Source organism: Heterodontus francisci, unplaced genomic scaffold, assembly GCF_036365525.1.
Source record: "Heterodontus francisci isolate sHetFra1 unplaced genomic scaffold, sHetFra1.hap1 HAP1_SCAFFOLD_43, whole genome shotgun sequence".
Lineage (NCBI taxonomy): Eukaryota > Metazoa > Chordata > Chondrichthyes > Heterodontiformes > Heterodontidae > Heterodontus > Heterodontus francisci.
Window position 1 is genome coordinate 12,767,642 of NW_027141852.1, and position 25,834 is coordinate 12,793,475.

General features: G+C 46.0%; 1 non-coding gene across 1 annotated transcript; it reads right to left on the reverse strand.

The window, feature by feature from the left end:
- Window positions 1–24,595: 24,595 nt before the first annotated feature.
- On the reverse strand, window positions 24,596–24,677 carry trnas-gcu (transfer RNA serine (anticodon GCU)). The gene has a single exon. It is a non-coding gene; the product is annotated as a tRNA-Ser (tRNA).
- Between the last annotated feature and the right edge of the window lie 1,157 nt (window positions 24,678–25,834).

Sequence of the window (25,834 nt, forward strand, 5' to 3'; positions counted from 1 at the left end):
CAATCAGTGGGTTAATGTCCATTACAGGGATGCAAGATTCCACGGTCCAGGACAAACATCCCCATAGACCGAGAACAAGCTCAGGAAAACCTGGGGGAGTTAATATCCCAATCACTGAGCATTCCAGTAACATTGAACAAGTTCCTGAACTGAGTGAACCTTTCAAAGTACAGAAGTGATGACGAGGTCAGAAAGGTCTGAACAGTTGAGGTGACTGAGTGGTTTCAGCTTCTCTGTTCAGGTTGCAGCTTTCACTGAAGGCATGTGTTTAAATCCCACTTCTGACAACTAGATTTTCAGTTACTTTGCAGAGCTTCCTTGAAGGTTTGGGGTCGAGTAAATACTGAGGAACTGTTTCTAACTGCTGAATGGTCAAAAACCAAAGGTTACAGATTTAAGGTGACTGACAAAACCAGAAGGAACATGAGGAAAAATTCCTTTCTGCAACGTGTGGTTAGGAATTCAGTTATGTGGATAGATTGGAGAAGCTGGGGTTGTTCTCCTTAGAGAGGAGATTTGATAGAGGTGTTCACAATCATGAGGGGCAGTGACAGACCCGATAGAGAGAAACTGTTGGTAGAAGGATTGAGACTCAGGTAAAAGCTATGGCTCAGTTGGTCACACTCACCTCGAAATCACAAGCTTTTGTGTTCAGATTTCACAACTGACACTCCAGTGCAGCACTGAGGGTGTTGAAGGTGCTGCCTTTCAGGTGTGATGTTAAACCAAGACCCGGTCTGCATGTTTGGGTGAATGTAAAAGATCCCATGCTGCAATTTCAAACAAGTGAAGAGCAATTCTCCCTGGTGTTGTGATCAATATTTGCCCCTCAATCAGATCAGTTGGTCATTATCACATTGCTGTTTGTGGGTATTAGCTGCTGCATTTCTGACATTACAACAGTGATTACACTTCAAAAGTATTTCATTGTTTACAAAGTGCTTTGATATTTCCAGTGGTCAGGAAAGGTGCTATATAAATGCAAGTCTTTTCTTTCTTTTTCACAACACATTGCTGTGTAAAAAATGGTTCTTCATGTCACCTCTGGTTCTTCTGCCAATCACCTGATATCTGTGTCCTCTGCTTACTGACCCTTTTACCACTGGAAACAGTTTCTCCTTATTTAAACTGTTGAAGAACTTCGTGATTTTGAACAAATGTGTCAAATCTCTTCTGAACTTTCTCTGCTGCAAGGAGAACAACCCCAGCTTCTCCAATCTCTCCACATAACTGAAGTCACTCACCCTGCTACCATTGTGGTAAATCTCTTTTTTATTCTTTCCTGGGATGTGGGCACTGCTGACAGAATGTGATTCCTGTCAACGGAGCGGCCCGCTGACATCATCGGAGAGCGCCAAGCTGCGCATAGCCACTGCGACATCTTGCCATGATTAAGTGGCACATGCGCAGGATGATGTCATGGCTCAGCGCCAACGTCATCGCATATTCACGCCTGGTCCATCTTCGCACATGCACGCTGCAGCGTCATCAGGTATCCAGCCTCTCACTCAGCTGGAGGAAGCATCTGAATGGGAGACTTTGAGGCTGGAGCTCTCCCCCCTCGGCAACTCGCTCCAGGCCTCGATGCTTCCTCCCCTCAGCCGCTCGCTCTACACCGCACTGCTCCCCTGGCCGATTGTTCCCCGCTCGCGTCACCCAGCTCTCCTGCCACTCGCTCCCAGCCCCCCAACCCCTGCTCCAGCCATTAGCTCAAAGCCGTACCACTTCCTTCCTCTCGGCCACTCACTACTCGCTCCTACGTCACACTTTACAGCCCGCCTTGCTTCTTCGGGCGGCGCGTGGAGACTGGACAAACGTGGGAGCAAGAGGCCGAGAGAAGGGAAGCAGCACGACCTGGAGCTTGCGGCTGGAGGGGAGGGGGTGGGGTGGGGAACGAGCGACCAGAGAATGGGGTGGCGCGATCAGAGGACAATCGGCCAGGGAAGTGGGGGAGAGCAGTGAGGTCTGGAGTGAGCAGCTGTGGAGGGTGGAAGCGGCCAGTGCGAAGGAGGGGGAAAAAGCGAGTTGTGCCACTTAGTGGTTGCGTTGTCAGCAAACGCAGCCTTTATTGTCCATCCTTAATTGCCCTTGAGAAGGTGGTGGTGAGCTGCCTTTTTTGAGCCACTGCAGTCCATGTGTTGTACGTAAACCCACAGTGCTGTTCGGAACGGAGTTCCAGAATGTTGATCCGGTAACAGTGATGGAAAGGAGATATAGTTCCCAGTCAGGACCGTGTGTAACTTGGAGGGGAGCTTGCAGATGGTGGTGTTCCCATTCATCCAATGTCCTTCTAGGTGGTCGAGATCGGGGGTTTGGAAGGTGCTGCAGAAGGAGGTTTGGTGAGTTGCTGCAGTGCATCTTTTCGATGGTACACACTGCTGCCACTGTTCACTGGTGGTGCAGGAAGTGAATATTTAAAGTAGTGGATGGAGTGCTGATCAAGTGATCTGCTTTGTCCTGGAAGGTGTTGAGTTTCTTTGGTGTTGTTGGAGCTGCACTCATCCAGGCAAGTGGTGAGTATTGCATCACACTCCTGACTTGTGCCTTGTAGATGGTGGACAGGAGGTGAGTTACTTCCAGCAGAATTACCATCCTCTGACTGATCCAATTCAGTTTCTTCTCAATGGTAATCCCCAGGGTGTTGATAGTGAAGGATTCAGAAATGGTAATGTCATTGACTGTCAAGGGGAGATGGTTAGATTCTCTCTTGTTGGAGATGGTCATTGCCTGGCATTTTTGTGGCGTGAATGTTACTTGCCACTTATCAGCCCAAGCCCAATGTTGTCCGGCTCTCTCTACATATGGACACGGACTGCTTCAGTATCTGAGGAGCTGCTAATGTGACTGAACATTTTGCAATCATCAGCAAACATCCCCACTTCTGACCTTATGATGGAGGGAAGGTCATTGATGAAGCAGCTGAAGTTGATTGGGGCCTAGGACGTGACCCTGAGCAACTCCTGAGCGATGTTCTGGGACTGAGATGATTGGCCATCCACAACCATCACCATATTCCTTTGCGCTAGGTATGACTCCAACTAGTGGGGAGTTTCCCCCTGATTGCCATTGTCTTCAATTTTTCAAGGGCTCCTTGATGCCCTTGGCAGGAGCAGTCACTGTTACCTCATATCACCTCCTGAATTCAGCTCTTTTGTCCAGATTTGAGCCAAGGCCATAATGAGGTCAGGAAACGAGTGGCCTTGGCAGAAACCAAAATGAGCATCGGTGAGTAGGTTATTGCTGTGTAAGTGCTGCTTGATAGCACTGTCAACGACACCTTCCATCACTTTACTGATGATCAAGAGGAGGCTGACGGGGCATTAATTGACCGGGTTGGATTTGTCCTGCTTTTTGTGTACAGGACATACCTGGGCAATTTTCCACATTGCCGGGTAGATGCCAGTGTTGTAACTGTACTGGAACAGCTTGGCTAGCGGTGCGGCTAGTTCTGAAGCACAAATCTTCAGCACTACAGCCGGAATGTTGTCAGTATCCAGTGCCTTCAGCCATTTCTTGATATCATGTGGAGTGAATTGGATGAGCTGAAGATTGTCACCTGTGATGCTGGGGACCTCAGGAGGAGGCCGGGATGGATCATCTACTTGGCACTTCTGGCTGAAGAAGTTTGCAAATGATTCAACCTTGTATTATGCACTGAGATGGTGTTCTCCCCTATCATTAAGGATGGGGGCATTTGTGGAGCCTTGTCCTCCTTACCTTCCAGGACCAGAGAGCAGTTGAACCTCTTCCAGCGCGCCGGAGTTTTGAAAAAAAAGGCAAACAGTGATGTCAGAGGAGAGCTGCATGCTGATTGGTTGGTGAATAGCAGCTCTTAAAAAACGGGAAAGTTGTTTTTTTTTGTTGGAAAAAAAACGCTGGTGTTAAGGTGAGTACTACTAAAGTTTTTTTTAAGGACTTTGGGTTGAAGTGGGTGGAACAAGGCCTCTAGTATAATTAGTATTTTTTAATTAAGGGAGTAACTCATTAACCTAAGGGTAAGTCATGGCAGGAGAGCTCAGCCCCGTGACATGCTTCTCCTGCGCTATGTGGAAAATCAGGAACGCTTCCAGTGTCCCTGATGACCACGTGTGCGGGAAGTGTATCTATCTGCAGCTACTGGCTACCCGCATTAGGGAGCTGGAGCTGCGGGTGGATTCACTGTGGAGCATCCGCGATACTGAGGAAGTCGTGGACAGCACATTTAGTGAGGTGGTCGCACCACAGGTAATGGCTGCACAGGCAGAAAAGAGATGGGTGACGACCAGATGGAGTAGTAGGCGCAGGTAGGTAGTGCAGGGGTTCCCTGTGGCCATCCCCCACTTAAAACAGATATATCGCTCTGGATACTGTTGGGGGGATGACCACCCAGGGGAAAGCAGCAACAGCCGAGTTTGTGGCACCACAGAGGGCTCTGCAGCACTGCAGGGGAGGAAAAGGTTTGGAAGAGCTTTAGTGATAGGGGATTCATTATAAGGGGTGCAGATAGGCATTTCTGCGGCCAAAAACGAGACTCCAGGATGGTATCTTGTCTCCCTGGTGCTAGGGTCAAGGATGTCTCGGAGTGGATGCAGGACATTCTGAAAAGGGACGGTGAGCAGCTCGAGGTCGTGGTCCATATTGGTACTAACGACATAGGCAGGAAGAGAGTTGAGGTCCTGCAAAGTGAATATAGGGAGTTAGGCAGAAGGTTAAAAAGCAGGACCTCTAGGGTTGTAATCTCAGGATTACTTTCTGTGCCACGTGCTTGTGATGGTAGGAATAGGAGGATTAGGCAAATGAATGCGTGGCTGAAGAGCTGGTGTAGCCGGGAGGGCTTCAGGTACTTGGATCTTCTGGTGCAGAGGTGACCTGTACAAGAGGGACGGGTTGCATCTAAACTGGAGGGGGACCAATATCCTTGCAGGGAGGTTTGCTAGTACTACTCGGGAGGGTTTAAACTAGTCTGGCAGGGGGGTGGGACCCAAAGTAGTGGTCTCTCTGATGAGATATTTGAGGCAAATATAGAGGTCAAAGCAAGCAAGTCCAGTAGGCAGGCCGGGCAGATGCAGGACGGGGAGCATGGAAGGTCTGGTAGACTAAACTGCATTTACTTTAATGCAATATGCCTCACAGGTAAGGCAGATGAACTCATGGATCGGTACATGGGATTGTGATATTATAGCTATTACGGAAACGTGGTTGAGGGATGAGCAGGACTGGCAGCTCGATGTTCCGGGGTACCGATCCTTCCAGCGTGACAGAGATGAAGGTAAGAGAGGAGGTTGCACTATTGATTTGGGAGGACATCACGGCAGTACTTAGAAAGGATATCCCGGGGGGAATGACAAGCGAGGCCATATGGGTAGAACTTAGAAATAAGAAAGGGGTGATCACTTTGATGGGATTATACTATAGACCCCCCAATAGTCAGGGGGAATTGAAGGAGCATATTTGTAGGGAAATCACAGATCGGTGTAGGAATTATAGGGTTGTAATAGTAGGTGATTTTAACTTCCCTAATATTGACTGGGACTGCTTTAGTACTCAGGGGTCAGATGGGGAAAAATTTGTTGTGTGTCCAGGATAGTTTTCTGAAGCAGTACGTGGATGGCCCTACTGGAGAAGGGGCTACACTTGACCGCCTCTTAGGAAATGAGGATGGGCAGGTGGTTGATGTGTCAGTGGGGGAGCACTTTGGGACCAGTGACCATAACTCTATTAGCTTCAAGATAGTTACGGAACAGGATAGGACTGGTCCTCAGGTTGAAGTCCTAAATTGGGGGAAGGCTAATTTTGATGGCATCAGACAGGAACTCTCAAAAGTTGAATGGGAGAGACTGTTTACAGGTAAAAGGACGTCTGGCAAGTGGAAGGCTTTTAAAAGTGAGATCGGAAGAATTCAGGGCCGGCATTTTCCTGTCAGATGGAAGGGCAAGGCTGGCAAGTTTAGGGAACCTTGGTTGACTAGGGGTGTTGAGGGCCTGGTCAGGATAAAGAAGGAGGCATATGTCAGGTATAGGCAGCTGGGATCGAGCGAGACCCTCGAGGAGTATAGGGGATGTAGGACTACACTGAAGAAGGAAATTAGGAGGGCGAAAAGGGGCCATGAGATCTCCCTGGCAGATAAGATAAAGGAGAATCCTAAAAGATTCGATAAGTATATTAAGAGTAAAAGGGTAGCCAGGGAGACAGTAGGTCCCCTTAAGGATCAGTGTGGTAATCTATGTGTGGAGCCACGCGAAATGGGCGAGGTCTTAAATGAATATTCCTCGTCCATATTTACCGTGGAGAAGGTCATGAAAGCCAGTGAGTTCAAGGGAGGGAACAGCAATATCCTGAAGCATATCAACATTACAAAGGAAGTGGTGTTGGAGGTATTGAAGCGCATTAAGGTGGATAAATCCCCAGGGTCTGACCAGGTGTATCCTAGGATGCTATGGGAAGCAAGGGAGGAGATTGCTGGGGCGCTGGCAGAGATTTTTGTATCATCGTTAGCCACAGGTGAGGTACCGGAAGACTGGAGGATAGCTAATGCTGTGCCTTTATTTAAGAAGGGCAGCAGGGATAAGCCAGAGAACTACAGGCCGGTGAGCCTTACATCAGTGGTGGGAAAGTTCTTGGAAGGGATTCTGAGAGACAGGATTTATATGCATTTGGAAAGGCAAGGTCAGATTAGGGATAGTCAGCATGGCTTTGTGCGTGGGAAATCATGACTCATGATTTTGATTGAGTTTTCCGAGGAGGTGACCAAGAGGATTGACAAGGGCAGGCCAATGAATGCTGTCGACATGGACTTTATCAAGGCCTTTGACAAGGTCCTGCATGGTAGGCTGGTCCAGAAGGTTCAAACACATGGGATCCAGGGTGAGCTAGCCAATTGGATACAAAATTGGCTTGGTGATCGGAGGCAGAGAGTGGTAGTGGAGGGTTGTTTTTCAGATTGGAGGCCAGTGACCAGTGGTGTGTCGCAGGGATCGGTGCTGGGCCCTCTGTTGCTTGTCGTATATGTTAATGGCATGGATGTGAATGTAAGGGGCATGATTAGTAAGTTTGCAGATGACACCAAAATTGGTGGTATAGTGGACAGTGAAGAAGGTTGTCTAAGTTTGCAACAGGATATAGATCAACTGGAAAAGTGGGCAAGGGATTGGCAAATGGAATTTAACGCGGACAAGTGTGAAGTGATGCATTTTGGGAAGTTAAACCAGGGCAGGACAGAAAAAGTGAATGGCAGGGCCTTGGGGAGTGTTGTTGAGCAGAGAGACCTTGGGGTGCAAGTACATCGTTCCCTGAAAGTGGCAACACAGGTAGACAGGGTGGTGAAGAATGCGGATGGCATGCTTGACTTCATCGGCTGAGGCATTGAGTACAAGAGTTGGGACGTCATGTTACAGTTGTACATAACGTTGGTTAGGCCGCATTTGGAGTACTGTGTGCAGTTCTGGTGGCTGCACTACAGGAAAGATGTGATTAAGCTAGAGAGGGTGCAGAAAAGATTCACAAGGATGCTGCCTGGTTTGGAGGGCCTGAGTTATGAAGAGAGATTGGATAGGCTGGGTCTGTTTTCCCTGGAGTGAAGGAGGCTGAGAGGGGACATGATAGAGGTATATAAAATTATGAGAGGCATAGATAGTGTAGATAGCCAGAGTCTGTTTCCCATGTAGGGGTGACTAAAACTAGAGGGCATAGATTTAAGGTAAGAGGGAGGAGGTTTAAAGGGGATCAAAGGGGTTAATTTTTCACAGAAAGAATCGTGGGTATCTGGAATGAGCTGCCTGGTGGAGGCATGAACAGCAGTGACATTTATGAGGCATCTGGACAGGTACTTGAATGAGCAAGGCATGGAGGGATATGGAATTAATGCAGGCAGGTAGGATTAGTACAGATGGGCATTATGGTCGGCATGGACGCGGTGGGCCGAAGGGCCTGGTTCTATGCTGTACGACTCTATGACTCTCTGTGACTCCTGTTATTTGTTTAATTATCCACCACCATTCAGGACTGGATGTGGCAGGACTGCAGAGCTTTGATCTGATCTGTTGGTTGTGAGATCGCTTAGCTCTGTCTATTGCATGCTGCTTCCACTGTTTGACATGCAAGTAATCCTGTGTTGTAGCTTCACCAGGTTGACACCTCATTTTTAGGTCTGCTTGGTGCTGCTCCTGACATGCCCTCCTGCACACTTCATTGAACCACTATTGCTCCCTTGGCTTGATGGTAATGGTAGAGTGAGGGATATGCCAGGCCAGGAGGTAACATATTGTGTTTAAATACAATTCTGATGCTGCTGATGACCCACAGTGTCTCATGGATGCCCAGTTTTGAGTTGCCAGATCTGTTCAGTTCTTCCCTCAGAAATAATTGGGAAAAAATTCCAAAGGAATGCATGAATTAAATAAAAAGGAGAGAGAAATAAATATTGACAAAATAGATGGCAGCATTTCGAAGGTGAAAAGAAAGTTTTATTATTGATGAGTGAGAGGAATATATCACACTTTGGGGCTTCTGTAAGTAGATTGACTGATAATCTGGGGAATTGATAGGAAACTGCTTCATGTTTGGTGGAACAAATTCTCACCCTTGGGGTGGCCAACAGCTGCATACGTCCAATAACAGACAGAGTAGTAGTACTGTATCAGGCCTTGTTAGCTCAGTTGGGAGAGCATGAGACTTTTAATCACAGGGTCTTCGATTTGAGACCCTTGTTGTCTGGTTGTTCTTCCCTTTTTCAGACTTAATCGGCAGAGAGTTCAAGGAGTGTTTGAAATTAAATTCAACAACATCACTAGATTTCAACCCTGCCGCCCCACCACCATCCCCACCCCCCACCCTCCCAGTGTAGTTGACAGGTCCCTCAACCTCTGCCCTCCCCATTCCGTTCCCTCCCAGAACTGCGACTCACTTTCCACCCCACCTGCCTCCACATCCAAAGGATCATCCTCCACAATTTCCGCCACCTCCAGCGTGATGGAACCACCTACCTCATCTTCCCATCCCCTGTCAACATTCCGAAGGGATCGGTCCCTCCACGACACCCTGGTCCACTCCTCCATTATCCCTGACACCTCGTCCCCTTCCCAAGGCACCTTCTCATGCAATCGCAGGAGATATAATACCTGCCCTTTTCCCTCCTCTCTGCTCATTATCTAAAGCCCAAACACTCCTTTCAGGTGAAGCAGCGATTTACTTGTACTTCTTTCAATTATGTATACTGTATTCACTGCTCACAATGTGGTCTCCTCTAAACTGGGGAGACCAAACGCAGATTAGATGGAACACCTCGGCTCAGTCCGAAAGCATGACCCCGAGCTTCTGGTTCCTTGCCATTTCAACACTACCCCCTGCTCTCATGTCAACATTTCTGTCTTGGGCCTGTTCCAGTGTTCCAGTGAACATCACCATGGAAAGATCAATCTTACATGCCAGCTCAAATGTTGGATTTTGTATGTTTATTATCTTTTCTCATCCAAAGATAACACTATCAATCATTCACCACTCTGTCTTCTCCTGAACTTCGAGTTCAAATTTGTTTGTGAAGTTGAGTGACACATTAAGACAGCACAGTCTTTGTCTTTGTGAAGGAAGTGATTTCGGAATGGCTGTTTGAAACTGCCCCTCCTTGCACAGAAATTCAGTGCAAATGCTCAAATCACCCACAATTTCTTTGTGAGAAATTTGTTCACAATTGCATTCAACATGGAAACCGCCTCAACATTAATCTCACTGAAGGAAAGAGTGACCGTGTTGTTTGTTTCAGAGTGTTGGTGCCGTTATGTGTCGCTCCTAACCAAGACTGGGACACAACGCAAGGTTGATCCAAGGTTGGCATATATTATCATTCAGGAGCAAGAAAAATCAAAAGGAACCTAACAAGAAAACCCAGTCTCCAGATGTGAGAATCTGTAGATCCGCTTTGGGAAAGTGAATCAGAGCAGAATGAAGGGTGAACTGTCCGACTGCCCAGAAGAGATGAAGACACAGCTCAGTCAGCACGTTCCCCTGGTTTATGATGCTGGAACATTCCTCACACAGAAATTATTCAACCCGATGACAAACGTGCTTACAGCCGATAATTTATTAAGATAATTTTTTTTTGAGCTACAACACAAACAGCTGCTCGACAATGTGGAAAATTACCCAGGTGTGTCCTGTCCATAAAAAAAAGCAGGACAAATCCAATCTGACCAATTACCGCCCCATCAGTCTACTATCAATCATCAGCAAAGTGATGGAAGATGTCATCAACAGTGCTATCAATCACCATGCATTTAGCAATAATCTGCTCATCGATGCTCAGTTTAGATTCCGCCAGGGCCTCTCGGATCCAGGCAAACATTTGGAAGCTGGAGTATAATGTGGGAAAATGTGAGGTTATTCACTTTGGTAGTAAGAACAGATAAATTAAATATTATTTAAATTGCGAGAGACTACAGAATGCTGCGATATAGAAGGATCTGGGTGTCTTCGTACATGAATCACAAAAAGTTAGCATGCAGGTAGAGCAAATAATTAGGAAGGCAAATGGAATGTCACCCTTTATTACAAAGGGGAATGGAGTATAAAAGGAGAGAAGTATTGCTCCAAATGTACAGGGTGTTGGTGAAACCACACCTGGAGTACTGTGTACAGTTTTGGTCTCCTTATTTAAGGAGGGATATACTTGCATTGGAGGCAATTCAGAGAAAGAGGTGGGCAACTGTCTCTTCCCCACCACAGCCACCTCGAGGGCATTGTGCGGAGGGGGTTAGACTTCGGGCGTGCAGGAAGGATCTGATGGGGAGGGCTCTTCTCACCACCAGCCAAGTTTCATCTTGGTGCTTGTTTGAAAGTTCTGGTGATGAGGCATTCCGCCAAATGACTTTGGAAGTTTGCTCGGGGCACCATCCGACTGGATCCACCATCTCCTTTTCCTGTAGGGCCTTGAGGACATTCCGTGCAGACCACTACCTGAAGGATTGGTGGTCAAAGATGTTTTTCCACAGAAACTTTCCCACGAAGGATAGGTGGTACGGCACGGTCCAACTGGATGGAGCATTCCGCGGCAATGTGAGCAGGCCCATCCTTCACAACGCTGGGGACAGATAGAACCTCAGCACGTAGTGACACTTGGAGATTGTGCACTGGGAATCTGCGCACAGCTTGATGCAGCCGCACACGAAGGTAGTCATCAGGATGAGGGCGACGTTGGGTAAATTTTTCCCGCCCTTATCCAGGGGTTTGAACATCGTGTCCCTCCAGACCTGGTCCATTTTGGAACCCCAAATGAAGCGGAAAATGGCTCGGGTGATCGCCACAGCGCAGGAGTGGCATATGGGCCAGACCTGCACCACGTACAGCAACGTGAGCGCCTCGCACCTGATCACCAGGTTCTTACCCACAATGGAGAGAGATCGCTGCTCCCACATGCTCAGCTTATGGTGCATCCTGGCTACTCGCTACTTCCAGGTTTTGGTGCACGTCCCAGCCCTTCCGAACCATATCCCCAGCACCATCAGGTAGTCTGACCTGATGGTGAAGGGGACAAAGGATCGGTCAGCCCAGTTCCCAAAGAACATGGACTCGCACTTGCCGTGGTTAACTTTGGCTACCGAGGCGAGTTCGAACTGGTCACAGATGCTGATCAGTCTGCGAACGGACTGCAGATCCGAGCAAAAGACGGCGACGTCATCCAGGTACAGGGAAGTTTTAACCTGAGTGACTCCACTGCCTCGGATTGTAACCCCCCCCTTATGCTTGCATCCTTCCTAATAGACTCAGCAAAGGGTTCAATACAGCAAACAAACAAGACAGAGGAGAGAGGACTGCCCTGTCTGTCTTTGCAAAGCAGGTGTAGAAAAAGATGCAGTGGTTTTTATCGCGGTTCATCCCAAGCAGCTGTGTAACACAGGAGTCTGTGCTCTGCAGGCTTTTCTCAGGGATGCACACCGAGATAAACATCAACTGCTGCTGGAGGACTATTAATTCGGTGAAAGACGCCCTTTGGTCTGCCCGAAACTTGCTGGTCGTCCAGCGCAGAGAGTTGTCCACGACCGAATGTTGCAGACTGGCACATTCCAAGGTCCAAGACTTCGTGCTGAGGGACGCACGACAGTTTGGGGCAGCCGCTGCAAAGGTTCACTGGGGAAGACCACTGTGTAAGGTACCCCCACCAAGGTGAAGTGAGGGACTGGATCCATGGAAATCCCCTCGGGCTGTATCCAGAAAATATTTCTCCGCCTCCAGGCTCACTTCTTTGACCAGGAGTCCTCCTCCCGACCAGCAGACCCATTCTCCCACCTCCAGCATTCTCCCTCTACTTGGACCCCGCCCCCCTTCCCCGCTGGCCACTTACCCGCTCTTGATCTCTTCATTGAAAACTGTCGGCTAGACATCTGTCATCTCAATTTCTTTGCCCCCCTCACTCACTCTAACCTGTCCCCCTCTGATCTTGAGGCACTCCGTTCTCTCAGGTCGAACCCCGACATGGTCATCAAACCTGCAGACAAGGGTGGTGCTGTTGTTGTATGGCGTACCGACCTCTACCTTGCAGAGGCTCAGTGCCAACTCACAGACACTTCTTCCTACCTCCCTCTGGACCATGACCCCATCACCGAACATCAAGCCACCGTCCAAAGGACTGTCACTGACCTCATCTCCTCTGGAGATCTTCCCTCTACAGCTTCCAACGGACAGCCCGCTTCTACCTCCTTCCCACAATCCACAAACGGGTACGTCCCGGCAGACCCATTGTGTCAGCCTGCTCCTGCCCCACTTAACTTATTTCTTCCTATCTTGACTCTATCTTTTCTCCGCTGGTCCAGTCTCTTCCCAACTACATCCGTGACTCTTCTGACGCCTTACGTTATTTTGACAATTTCCAGTTTCCTGGTCCCAACCGCCTCCTCTTCACTATGGACGTCCAATCGCGCTGCACCTCCATCCCCCGCCAGGATGGCTTGAGGGCTCTCCGCTTCTTCCTGGAACAGAGGCCCAACCAGTCCCCATCCACCACCACCCTCCTCCGCCTGGCTGAACTTGTTCTCACATTGAACAACTTCTCCTTCAACTCCACGCACTTCCTTCAAGTAAAAGGTGTCGCTGTGGGTACCCGCATGGGTCCTAGTTATGCCTGTCTTTTTGTGGGATATGTCGAGCATTCTTTGTTCCAGCCCTACTCAGGCCCCCTCCCAGAACTCTTTTTCCGGTACATTGATGAATGTATCGGTGCCATTTCCTGCTCCCGCCCCGAACTGGAAAACTTTATCAACTTTGCTTCCAATTTCCACTCTTCTCTCACCCATACGTGGTCCATCTCTGACACTTCCCTTCCCTTCCTCGACTTCTCTGTCTCCATCTCTGGGGATAGGTTGCCTCCCAATATCCATTATAAGCCCACCGGCTCCCACAGCTACCTCGACTACACTTCTTCACACCCTACCTCCTGTAAGGACTCCATTCCATTCTCCCAGTTTCTCCGTCTTCGACGCATCTGCTCTGATGATGCTACCTTCCATGACGGTGCTTCTGATATGACCTCCTTTTTCCTCAACCGAGGAATCCCCCCCACTGTTGTTGACAGGGCCCTCAACCGTGTCCGGCCCATTTCCCGTACTTCTGCCCTCAACCCTTCCCCTCCCTCCCAGAACCGTGACAGGGTTCCCCTTGTCCTCACTTTCCACTCCATCAGCCTCCATATCCAAAGGATCATCCTTGGCCATTTTCGCCACCTCCAGCGTGATGCCACTACCAGTCGCATCTTCCCCTCCCTTCCCCTGTCAGCATTCCGAAGGGATCGTTCCCTCCGCGACAACCTGGTCCACTCCTCCATTACCCCCACCACCTCGTCCCCATCCCATGGCACCTTCCCCTGCAATCGCAGGAGGTGTAATACCTGCCCATTTACCTCCTCTCTCCTCACTATCCCAGGCCCCAAATACTCCTTTCAGGTGAAGCAGCGATTTACTTGTACTTCTTTCGATGTCGTATACTGTATTCGCTGCTCACAATGTGGTCTCCTCTATATTGGGGAGGCCAAGCGCAGACTGGGTGACCGTTTTGCGGAACACCTCCGCTCGGTCTGCAAGCAGGACCCTGAGCTTCCGGTTTCTTGCCATTTCAACACTCCCCCCTGCTCTCATGCTCACATCTCTGTCCTGGGATTGCTGCAGTGTTCCAGTGAACATCAACGCAAGCTCGAGGAACAGCATCTCATCTATCGATTAGGCACACGACAGCCTGCCGGACTGAACATTGAGTTCAATAATTTCAGAGCATGACAGCCCCCCATTTTACTTTCATTTTTCGTTGTTTTTTCTTTTTTCTTCTTTTTTGCTTTTTTACATTTTTTACAGCCTTTTATATTGCTGACCTTTTGGTCAGCGATGTGGCCTTGTCCAACCTGCACCTTCTCCTTTGTTATCTCTTGCCCCACCCCCACCTCACTTGCTTATAACCTGTGACATTTTTAATATTTGTCAGTTTCGAAGAAGGGTCAGTGACCCGAAACGTTAACTCTGCTTCTCTTTCCACAGATGCTGCCAGACGTGCTGAGTGGTTCCAGTATTTCTTGTTTTTATTCCAGAAAATATTTGTTTGCTGCAAAATGTACATGGCAGGTAAAATGAAATGGAAGGGTTGTGAGGCAATTCACTCCTGTACTGAAGGAAACTGATCGCCTTTGCAATCTTTGTATTGTTGACTTGGTGCTGTTTTTGAACTGTTTTGTAATGTATCTTTTTATAGTTTTTTTAACGAATAAAGTATATGTTGGAAATTTTAAAAAAGTTCAGAGAAGTTTCACTGGATTTATTCCTGTGATGAAGGGGTTGTCTTGTGAGGAGGATTGAGCAGGTTGGACCTATACTGATTGGAGTTTAGAAACATGAGAGGTGATCGTATTGAGACATATAAGATTCTGAAGTGTCTTGACAGGGTAGATGCTGAGAGGATGTTTCCCCTCGTGGTGGAATCTAGAACTAGGGGACACAGTTTCAGAATTAGGGATTTTCCATTTAAGAAGGAAATGAGGAGGAATTTCTTCTCTCAGACAGTAGTTCATCTTTGGATTTTTATCTACAAGGAAGTCAAGGGTTATGGGGGGCAGGCAAGAAAGTGGGCTTGATGCCAGGATCAGATCAGCCATGATCCTATTGAATGCCGGAGAAGGCTCGAGGGGTCAAATGGCCTCCTGCTGCTACTATTTCTGTTCTTGTGATCTCATTGCAGCTTGTTCCAAATAGAGACAAAAGAGTGGAATTCCAGAGGAGAGGTGAGAGTAATTACCCTTGAGTGAGTGTGGCATCAAGGATCCCTAGCACAATTGAAATCAATGGGAATCAGGGGAAAATTGTCCACTTGTTGGAGTCATACCGAGCACAAAGCAAGATGATTATGGTTGGTGGAGGCCGATCATCTCAATCCAGGACATTGCCTCAGGAGTTTCTCAGGGTAGTGTCCTAGGCTCAACCATCCTCAGCTGTTTTATTAATGAGTTTCCCCTCAACTTAAGTCAGAAGTGGGAATGTTAGGTGATGATTCACAACTCCTCAGATACTGAAGCAGTCCATGTCTGCAAGCAGCGAGACCTGAACAACATTCAGGCTTGAGCTGATAAGTGACAAGCGACTTGGTTGCCACAAAAGTGCCACGCAGTGAACATCTCCAATGAGAGAGAATCAAACCATCTACCTTTTAATACTCAGCAGCATTATCATCACTAAATCCCTCACCAACAACATCTTGGGGGTTACCATTGATTATAACCTAAACTGGACCAGTCACATCTATGCTGCGGCTTTTAGCGTAGGTCAGAAATTGGGAATTCTGCAGCAAGTATCTCACCTCCTGACATGCCAAAGCCTGTCCATTGTCTACAAGGCACAAGTCAGGAGTGTGATGGAATACTCTCCACTTTTCTGGATAGCTGCAGCTCCAAAAACATATAAAAAGCTCAATACCACCCAGGACAAAGCAGTCCTCTTCATCGGTACCTCACCCACCACCTTAAACATTCACTCCCTCCACCACCAGAGCACAGTGGCAGCAATGTGTACCACTTACAAGATGCACTGCAGTAACTCGCTAAGTAACGTTCGACAGCACCATCCAAACCCGTGATCACTACCTCGAAGGACAAGGGCAGCAGATGCATGGGAACACCACCACCTGCAGGTTCACCTCCAAGTCACTCACCATCATGACTTGGAACTATATCACCATTTCTTCACTGTTGTTGGGTCAAAATCCTGGAACTCCCTCTGCAATAGCACTGTGGGTGTTCCCACACCACATTGACTGCAGCAGTTCAAGAAGGCAGCTCCCCACCACATTCTCAAGGGCAATTAGGGATGGACAATAAATGCCAGCCTTGCCAGCGATACTCACACCCAAGAATAAATAAAAAACAAATCATTCTCCACAGATTCCCCACAATTCAGGCTTGGACATTTACTTCAGGAGCACAGAGCTTGATATAACTACAACGTGAGTTCCAATCTTCAGATTCCATTCATCTTTCACATTATTTTCTACCAGTCCGTTAGTGTTTAGTGATTCAGCACGTGGGTCTCTGCTTCTCCAGTTTCTAACATCTCACCACTTATAAAAAACACTCTGATCTGTCTTTCGTAGGTCCTAGATGACCCCACATTTTAAACTCCATCTGCCAAAACATTGCTCACTCACTTAATCTATCAAGAAGATTTGAAAATAAATTTCTTGCCAAAGGATAATGTTCTGCTTCTGCTCCCTCGCCGTTTGCTTTTCCCGTTAGTCTTTCATTTGGTGTAAATCCAGAGAAAGTAAAGATGGAAGGAAGGAGGGAGGGAAAAATCTTCCTCCTTTTCGTGATCCCTATTTGATCTTCATTCCAGTCCAATTTGGGTGAAGAATTCCGATTGTCTGTCTCAATTTTTATAAAGTATAAACAATTCTGGAATCACCAGCGAGATATTGACAAGAACATGTTTCCAGGCCAACTTTCCACAAAAGCTCCCCCACAACAATGTCCTAGACACTTCATAAACTAACGACAAAATTGGGATCCGAACCCACACATGCAAAGCAAAATGCATTAATACGCCACCGTCTTAACCTCTCGACCACCTTGTCAGCTGTTTGGACAGTACAGATCCTGGCTGTGCAGCCAGATGTGCAATGATGGAAATGCAGCTTCTGTAAGTAAATGAAATTTGCATCACATCAGGTCATGGCCTGTTGGGAATGGAGCGGTGTGAAACATTTCCAGACCATGTCCAACACGTTTCTACTCAGTGTGAAAATCCACCACGGAAAGACTGGAACATACAATCATTTGATCACATCATGATTAACATCACTCAGACACCTGAACCATGAGGTCACTGACGAAGTCATGATGACCGAATTTCTCATGAAATGACAACTGAACTAACTGACTGGAAGAATTGCTTTAATTCCACATGATCAGAGAGGCACAGCCTCAGACCGACTTGGCAGATGAATATTGATTGAATAATTTCTGTGTGAGGAATGTTCCAGCATCATAAACCAGGGGAACGTGCTGACTGAGCTGTGTCTTCATCTCTTCTGGGCAGTCAGACAGTTCACCCTTCATTCTGCTCTGATTCACTTTCCCAAAGCGGATCTACAGATTCTCAAATCTGGCGACTGGGTTTTCTTATTTTGTTCTATTTGATTTTTCTTGCTCCTGAATGATAATATATTCTAAACCTCGGATCAACCCTCCCCTTTGCGTCGTGTTATAGTCTTGGTTAAAAGAGACACAAAATGACACAAACACTCTGAAACAGACAACACGGTCACACTTTCCTTCAGTGAGATTAATGTTGAGCTGTTTTCCAGGTTAAATGCAACTGCAAACACATTGCTCTCAAAGAAATTGTAGGGGATTGAGTTGCCGTTGAAATATTGGCACTGAACATCTGTACGAGCAGGAACAGCCATTTCAAACTCACATCCTTCACAAAGGCGACCACTGAGCTGTTTTCTTTTGTGAATGAAATTCATAAGAAAAGTTAAAGTTCACAAGAAAATGGATGTAAATGATTGATAGCTAAACTTTTGAAGCAAGGATATGAATCCAAGATTTTCTGATTATTAGACAAACACTCGAACCAATTAAGCTGCTGAGCCAGATCACAAGTGCTGTGACAACTAAGGGCAGAGGAGGGCACTCTTTATTCTCATCCCACTTCTCCACAGGTCACAACATCGATGTGAACTTTTCCCACTACTGATACAGTCAATCATGTACTCTATTTTTCCCAGAATAGAAGACACTGACCAGGTTTCTTTAATGAACAACAAAATTATCCATTTATTGTCGAACAAGTTTTAACTAGTCATGAAGTAAAGCATAAACACACAGGTGGAAATTTTAAAAGTTCCTTTTTCACCTTGAACAACTTTTAAAGTCCTTTTTTTTATCTTCGAGCCACACGCGCACACACACACCGGATAGCTGAAAAAATGAAAGGGATTTTTTTTTTAATTCAGCACTCTGTTACAGACAAAAAAAACCTCTTGGGCTGTTTATTTACTCATTTTTGAAGAAATCATCAGATGAGATATGTTGCTCCAAAACTGGAATACAGTCTAACTTCCGAGTATACATAGACAGGTCACTAGGGTATTTTAGAACAGTTCTTTTCAGAAGGCATTGAGAATTAATTTTAGCAGGCCTTCTTCAAAGACATGCGACAGGATGAATTAACTCAGTGGACTTCTCAGGGTCTTTTAAAGATTTTCTGGGAAACAAACTGGGTTGTGGTCTTCTCTCCTTCCTTGACGATTCTTCAGGCTAACTTTATCAGCTGCTCACTCCAGCAGGTAAAACACACTGACTGCTACAACCAAAGGTTCTGAGTTTTCTGCTGTCTGAGGTTTGCGCTGCTGCTGCCAAGGTTGTCCAATCAAGGGGCAAGACTGACTTCGCGAACCATATTTCTCCCGGTTACCAGGGTTTCTGCTCTATATTTAACTTGAATCATGTGACAACCAGTAAACATAGTTGCCAAATTGGTTCTTTTGGTGCTCTCTTGAAAAAGAACTGGTCCTACATTTATTCAGTTTAATTATGACTTCTTCAAAAAATATTTTAACAGAAGAAACAGAATCCCTTCCATAACATCATGTATTTTCCCTGAGCTACAGGTTATTGCAAGTCTCTCTGGCTGTGTTCATTTTAGGTGATTTTGTACTCAGGTTCTTTTGGAATCCATGTGTTTGCAGATCTTTGTGAGTGAGAGATGTGGTAATATGCTTAAAAGATTTCCCTGTAAATTATTCGTATCTCCATCTTTCCCCGAACTTTGTACAAACACATTAATATGGGAATCACACACATCAGGCCGTCAAACCTGTCTGCTAAACATTGAAAGGTGGCAGTGTTTATTGTGACGGGGTTCCATTTATGAAGACGCATATTGATGATTCACACATGTAAAATTTGTATATTATGTTCATGACATAATGACATAAATAAACACTTGCTTGCACTTGCCACGCTTGAACATTTTCTCTGCTGATGCCCCCTGAATATATTAGAGAACATGGTGACGAGGTTGAGATTAAAGTCTGTAAATATAGGCAGCAAACAGCAGCAGGGACTGCAGTGAACAGGATTTACGTGACATATTTGTGCTTATATTGGTGGGTGAAATAAGATACTAAACACACAAAATCCTACATTTGAGCTCGCGTAAACGATTTCTCTGTCTATGGAGATAGCATCAAAGAATGTTCAGGAATTTTGTCCTATGCCAGTGATCGTAACACACTTCTGGGGAACTTAAAACAAAATGGTAAAATGGGCTTTCACATAACAGATGAAATTTTACACAGAGAAGTGTGAAGTGATACAATTTGGAAGGAAGAATGCCAGATAAATGAAACGTTACAATTCTAAACTGGGTGCAGGAGCAGAGAGACAATGTACACCAATGTTAGAAGGATTGAAAAGGTAGCTAAGAGCAAACAGGACACTTGGCTTTATTAATAGAGGCATAGAGTAAAAGCATATAAGTTATGCTAAACCTTTATAAAATACTGGGAATGAAGGGCCTCCACCTGTACCTCTACAGAAAGCTTCCATTCCAGGTTTACACACACTCGTCAGGATCACGCCCCACAGATTCTGCCCTCCAGGCTCAGACACCCACTTCAGGATCACTCTCCACAGATCCCGCCATTCCAGGTTCGGACACCCACTTCAGGATCACTCTCCATTGATCCCAGCACTATGGGCTCGGAGACCCTCTTCAGAGATCCTAAATCTCCAGACACGGACATCCTTTGAGGACCACTCTCCACAGATTCTGCCCTCCAGGCTCAGACATCCTCTTCAGAATCACTCTCCATACATCCCACCGCTCCACGCACGGATATCTCAATCAGGATCCGATCAAAGAATGTTGCTTGTCACTTATCAGCTCAAGCCTGAATGTTGTTCAGGTCTTGCTGCTTGCAGGCACAGACTGCTTCAGTATCTGAGGAGTTGTGAATCATCAGCGAACATTCCCACTTCTCACTTATGTTGAAGAGAAAGCCATCAATGAAACAGCTGAGGATGGTTGGGCCTTGGACACTGCCCTGAGAAACTAGGTATCCAGTCATGAAAGGTGGAGGACAATTAAATAACGAACCAGATGAGGAGGCTCCAAAAACATCCCTATCCTCAATGTTGGTGGAGCCGAGCACGTCAGTGCAAAAGATGAAGCTGAAGCATTTGAAACCATCTTCAGTCAGAAATTGCTCAGTGGATGATTCATCTCGGCCTCTTGAGGTCCCCAGCATCACAGCTTCCAGTTTTCAGCCAATTTGCTTCACTCCACATAATGGCAAGACATAGCTGAAGGCACTCGATACAGCAAAGACTATGGGCCCTAACAACATTCCGGCTCTAGTGTAAATCTGAGTTCTTTTTGGCTTCAGTCTGGTTCAGTAAATATACTGAGTCGGATGTGTAGGTAAAATCAATTACTTTATTTGCCCATTTAGCCGGCTGACTTACTCTAATGCAACAACACTGACTTCACCCAGAGTCTGTCTGGTCCACTAGAGTAAGTGAAGTTTTTTGATACAGGTACTACTGTTTATACATTAAGATTCATGCTACACCCCCTTGTTTAACCAATCAGTGCGATCCAATTCGACTTCACCCACGTGGTGACATGCAGTACAGCTGTTACTGAGGTTACAATACACTCCATTTTCAATACATACTTGTTCCTAATAAAATATTGTTTTGTACCAGCAAGATAAAACAAAGCGGACAAGCAAGCTAATTAGCAAGAGCATAGGAATCATCAATAATCATTCTAGTCTCACTCCCTACATGGATCATGAGTCTGTCTCTACCTTGTGACAAGTAATTGCGGCGCATCCTGCTATCTCTGTTAGGTGTACATTCCTGAGTGTTTCATGCAGTCTGCAGCTGCATCAAGTAGTGGCAGGTCACGAAGATAAGAGGGGCCGAGCACTCCTTATCACTCACACAGGGATGGAGATCATTTGATTCACAGGAGTCCATTTGTTCCAAACCACAGGGAGTCACACAATCAGGCCATAAAGAACAGATGTCTTTGCAATTACCAGTGTCGGCTAGTCTTTACAGTCTCACACGCTCTGCCTTTACTTTTAACTATTTCATTGTGGTTTCTGCCACTTAAAATCAAAGCTCAGCAAAGCTACTATTCCTAACTTGGCTATATTTCCCATTAAGCATAGTGCCATGCCTTTCTGCTCACTTCCACACTAGTACTGAAGACTTGTGCTCCAGAACTAGCTGCGCCCTCAGCCAAGCTGTTCCAGTAGAGCTACAACACGGGCATCTACTTGACAATGTGGAAAGTTGCCCAAGTGTGCCCTCTCCACAAAAAAAATGCATGACAAATCCAATCTGACCAATTGCCGCCCCATCAGTCTACTATCAATCATCAGCAAAGTGATGGAAGATGTCACCAACAGTGCTATCAAGCACCACACACTTCGCAATAATCTGATCATCAATGCTCAATTTAGGTTCTGCCAGGGTCTCTCAACTCCAGGAAATAATTTGGCAGATAGAGTATAATGTGGGAAAATGTGAGGTTATCCACTTTGGTAGGAAGAATAGAAAAGGAAAATATTATTTAAATTGTGAGAGATTACAGAATGCTGCGGTGTAGAAGGATCTGGGTGTCCTCGTACATGAATCACAAAAAGTTACCATGCAGGCACAGCAAATAATTAGGAAGGCAAATGGAATGTTACCCTTTATTGCAAGGGGGATGGAGTATAAAAGTAGAGAAGTCTTGCTACAAATGTACATGGTGCTGGTGAAACCACACCTAGAGTACTGTGTACAGTTTTGGTCTCCTTATTTAAGGAGGGATATACTTGCATTGGAGGCAGTTCAGAGAAGGTTCATTGGATTAATTCCTGTGATGAAGGTGTTGTCTCATGAGGAAAGTTGAGCAGGTTGGACCGATACTCATTGGAGTTGAGAAAAATGAAAGGAGAACGTATTGAGACATATAAGATTCTGAGGGGGCTTGACAGGGTAGATGCTGAGAGGATGTTTCCTCTCGTGGTGGAATCTAGAACTAGGAGACACAGTTTCAGATTTAGGGCTTTTACATTTAGGAAGGTATTGCTTCTCTCAGAGGGTCATTAATCTTTGGAATTCTTTACCGCAGAGAGCAGTGGAGGCTGGGTCATTGAATGTCTTCAAGATTTTTATCTACAAGAGAGCCAAGGGTTATGTGGGCAGGCAAGAAAGTGGGGTTGAGGTCATGATCAGGTCAGCCATGATCCTATTGAATGGCGGAGCAAGCTCGAGGGGCCTAATGGCCTACTCCTGCGAAGAGTTCTTCCGATCTTCTGTTCTTATGATCTCATTGCAGCTTGGTCCAAACAGAGACGAAAGACTGGAATTCCAGAGGAGAGGTGAGAGTGATTGCCCTTGAGTGCGTGTGGCATCAAGGATGCCTCGCAAAATTGAAGTCAATGGGAATCAGGGGGAAAACCCTCCACATGTTGAAGTCATACCTAGCACAAAACAAGATGTTGTGGTTAGTGGAGGCCAATCATCTCAGCCCAGGACATTGCCTCAGGAGTTTCTCAGGGTACTGTCGTAGACCCAAACTTCCCAGCTGTTTCATTGACGACTTTCTCTTCAACATAAGTCAGAAGTGGGAATGTTAGATGATGATTCACAACTTTTCAGATACTGAAGCAGTCTGTGCCTGCAAGCAGCAAGACCTGAGCAACATTCAGGCTTGAGCTGATAAGTGACAAGCAACCTTCTGGCCACACAAGTGTCAAGCAGTGAACATCTCCAATGAGAGAGAAAAAAAATCTACCTTTTGATATTCAGAAGCATTATCATCGTTAAATCCCCCACCATCAACATCTTGACCAGAAATGTAACTGGACCAGTCACATCTATGCTGTGGCTATAAGCGCAGGTCAGAGATTACGAATTCTGCAGCAAGTATCTCACCTCCTGACACCCCAAATCCTGTCCACCATCTACAAGGCACAAGTCAGGAGTGTGATGGAATACATCCCACTCAACAACACTCAAGAAGCTCAACACCATCCAGGACTAAGCAGCGCACTTGATCGGCACCTCACCCGCCACCTTAAACATTCAATCCCTCCACAACCAGTAAACAGTGGCTGCAGTGTGTACCATCTCCACATGCACTGCAGCAACTCGCCAAGTATCCTTCAACAGCACCTTCCAAACTCGTGACCACTACCACCTCGAAGGACAAGGGCAGCAGATGCATGGGAACTCACTACCTGCAGGTTCCCCTCCAAGTCACTCACCATCCTGACTTGGAACGATATCGCCATTTCTTCACTGTTGTTGGGTCACAATCCTGGAACTCCCTCCCCAACAGCACTGTGGGTGTTCCTGCACCATAAAGACTGCATCAGTTCAAGAAGGCAGCTCTCCACCACCTTCTCAACGGCAATATAAATGGGTAATAAATGCTAGCCTTGTCAGCGATACTCACACCCAAGAATGAATAAAAACAAAATCACTCTCCACAGATTCCCCACAATCTGGGCTTGGACATTTACTTCAGGAGCACAGAGCTTTATATCACTGCAACATGAGTTCCATTCTTCAGATTCTGTTCACTTTTCACATTATTTTCTACCAGTCCACTCGCTTTTATTAATTCAGTATTCGGGTCTCTGCTCCTCCGCCGTTTCTAACATCTCACCTCTTACAAAAAAACACTCTGATCTATCGTAGGTAGTAGATGACCCCTCATTTTAAACTCCATCTGCCAAAGCATTGCTCACTCACTTAATCTATCAAGAAGATTTGAAAATAAATTTCTTGCCAAAGGAAAATTTTCGGCATCTGCTCCCTCGCCATTTGCTTTTCCCATTTGTCTTTCACTTGGCGCAAATCCAGAGAAAGTAAAGATGGAAGGAAGGAGGGGAGGAAAAATACTGCTCCGTTTCGTGATCCCTATTTGAACTTCATTCCAGTGCAGTTTGAGTGAAGAATTCCAATTGGCTGTCTCAATTTTAAAGAAGTATAACAAATTCTGGAATCACTGTCTGGACATTGACAAGAACAGGTTTCGAGGCTGACTTCACACACAAACAATACACTAAACAGTTCATAAACTAGCGACAAGGATGGGATTCGATCCCACGTGTGCAGAGCACAATAGATTAGCAGCCCATCACCTTAACCTCTCGGCCACCTTGTCAGCTGTAGAGGCACAGCTGTCACCTTCAGCACAGTTTCTGGCGATGCAGCCAGCTGTGCAATGATGGAAATATATCTTCTGTCAGTAAATGAAGTTGGGAATGGAGCGGTGTGAAACATTTCCAGACCATGTCCAACACGTTTCTACTCAGTGTGAAAACCCACCACGGAAAGACTGGAACATACAATCATTTCATCACATCATGATTAACATCACTCAGACACCTGAACCATTAGGTCACTGACGAAGTCATGATGACCGAATTTCTCATGAAATGACAACTGAACGAACTGACTGGAAGAATTGCTTTAACTCCACATGATCAGCGAGGCACAGCCTCAGGCCGACTTGTCGGGTGGTGTAAACAGATATCACTGCTTCTGATCTTCACCAGAACAGAGAGTGAGATGTTACATTGATCATCAAACAGACTGTGAGAGAATACAACAGAATAAAACACATGGAGAGACACTGTGGAATAACAAATAGATTTGATTGGAATGTTGAAATTTTGATTGGAATGGATAAAACACCAGAAACAGCAGATTAAATTGGGATTCTCATCATTATATTGATCTGGGACAGAAAAGAGAAACTGATGGAAAGAAGATAAGAAGGAAGAAAAGAAAGGATGGAACTGTTCAATTTTTTCAGTTTTTTCACTCGCCCATCAAAGCTGATAAAAAAAATTGCAAATAACAGAGAATTTCACCAAAAATGGAGATTAAATGTTGCTGACACCTTGGATCGAAGGATGCCCCAACAGATCACCTGTTTAACTGTCTCCTCACTGGGGGATTTCAATCAGTGAGCAATATTGTTCTCTACTTTTTTTGTTAATTGGTCCCAGAACTGTCACTTGGAATTAATATCTGTGTTCCTACTCCTGAATAATAAAATTGTGAGTTTCTCGATATTTTCTGGACACAGTTCCTGCTGAAAGAACTAAGAACTCTTTTCTAATTTACACAATATCCTTGGTGCTGCTCTCTCTTCTCCCAAACTTCATCTTATGTGACTGTTCCATCATCACTCTGACAGTGGGAGGGGTTGATCCCACTATCTTCAGCATTAACCCTTTACATCCTTATACCACACTGTCTGTCCAAAAATAATGGGTGGAGGGAACTTCCTTCATTTATCAAAACACCAACAGC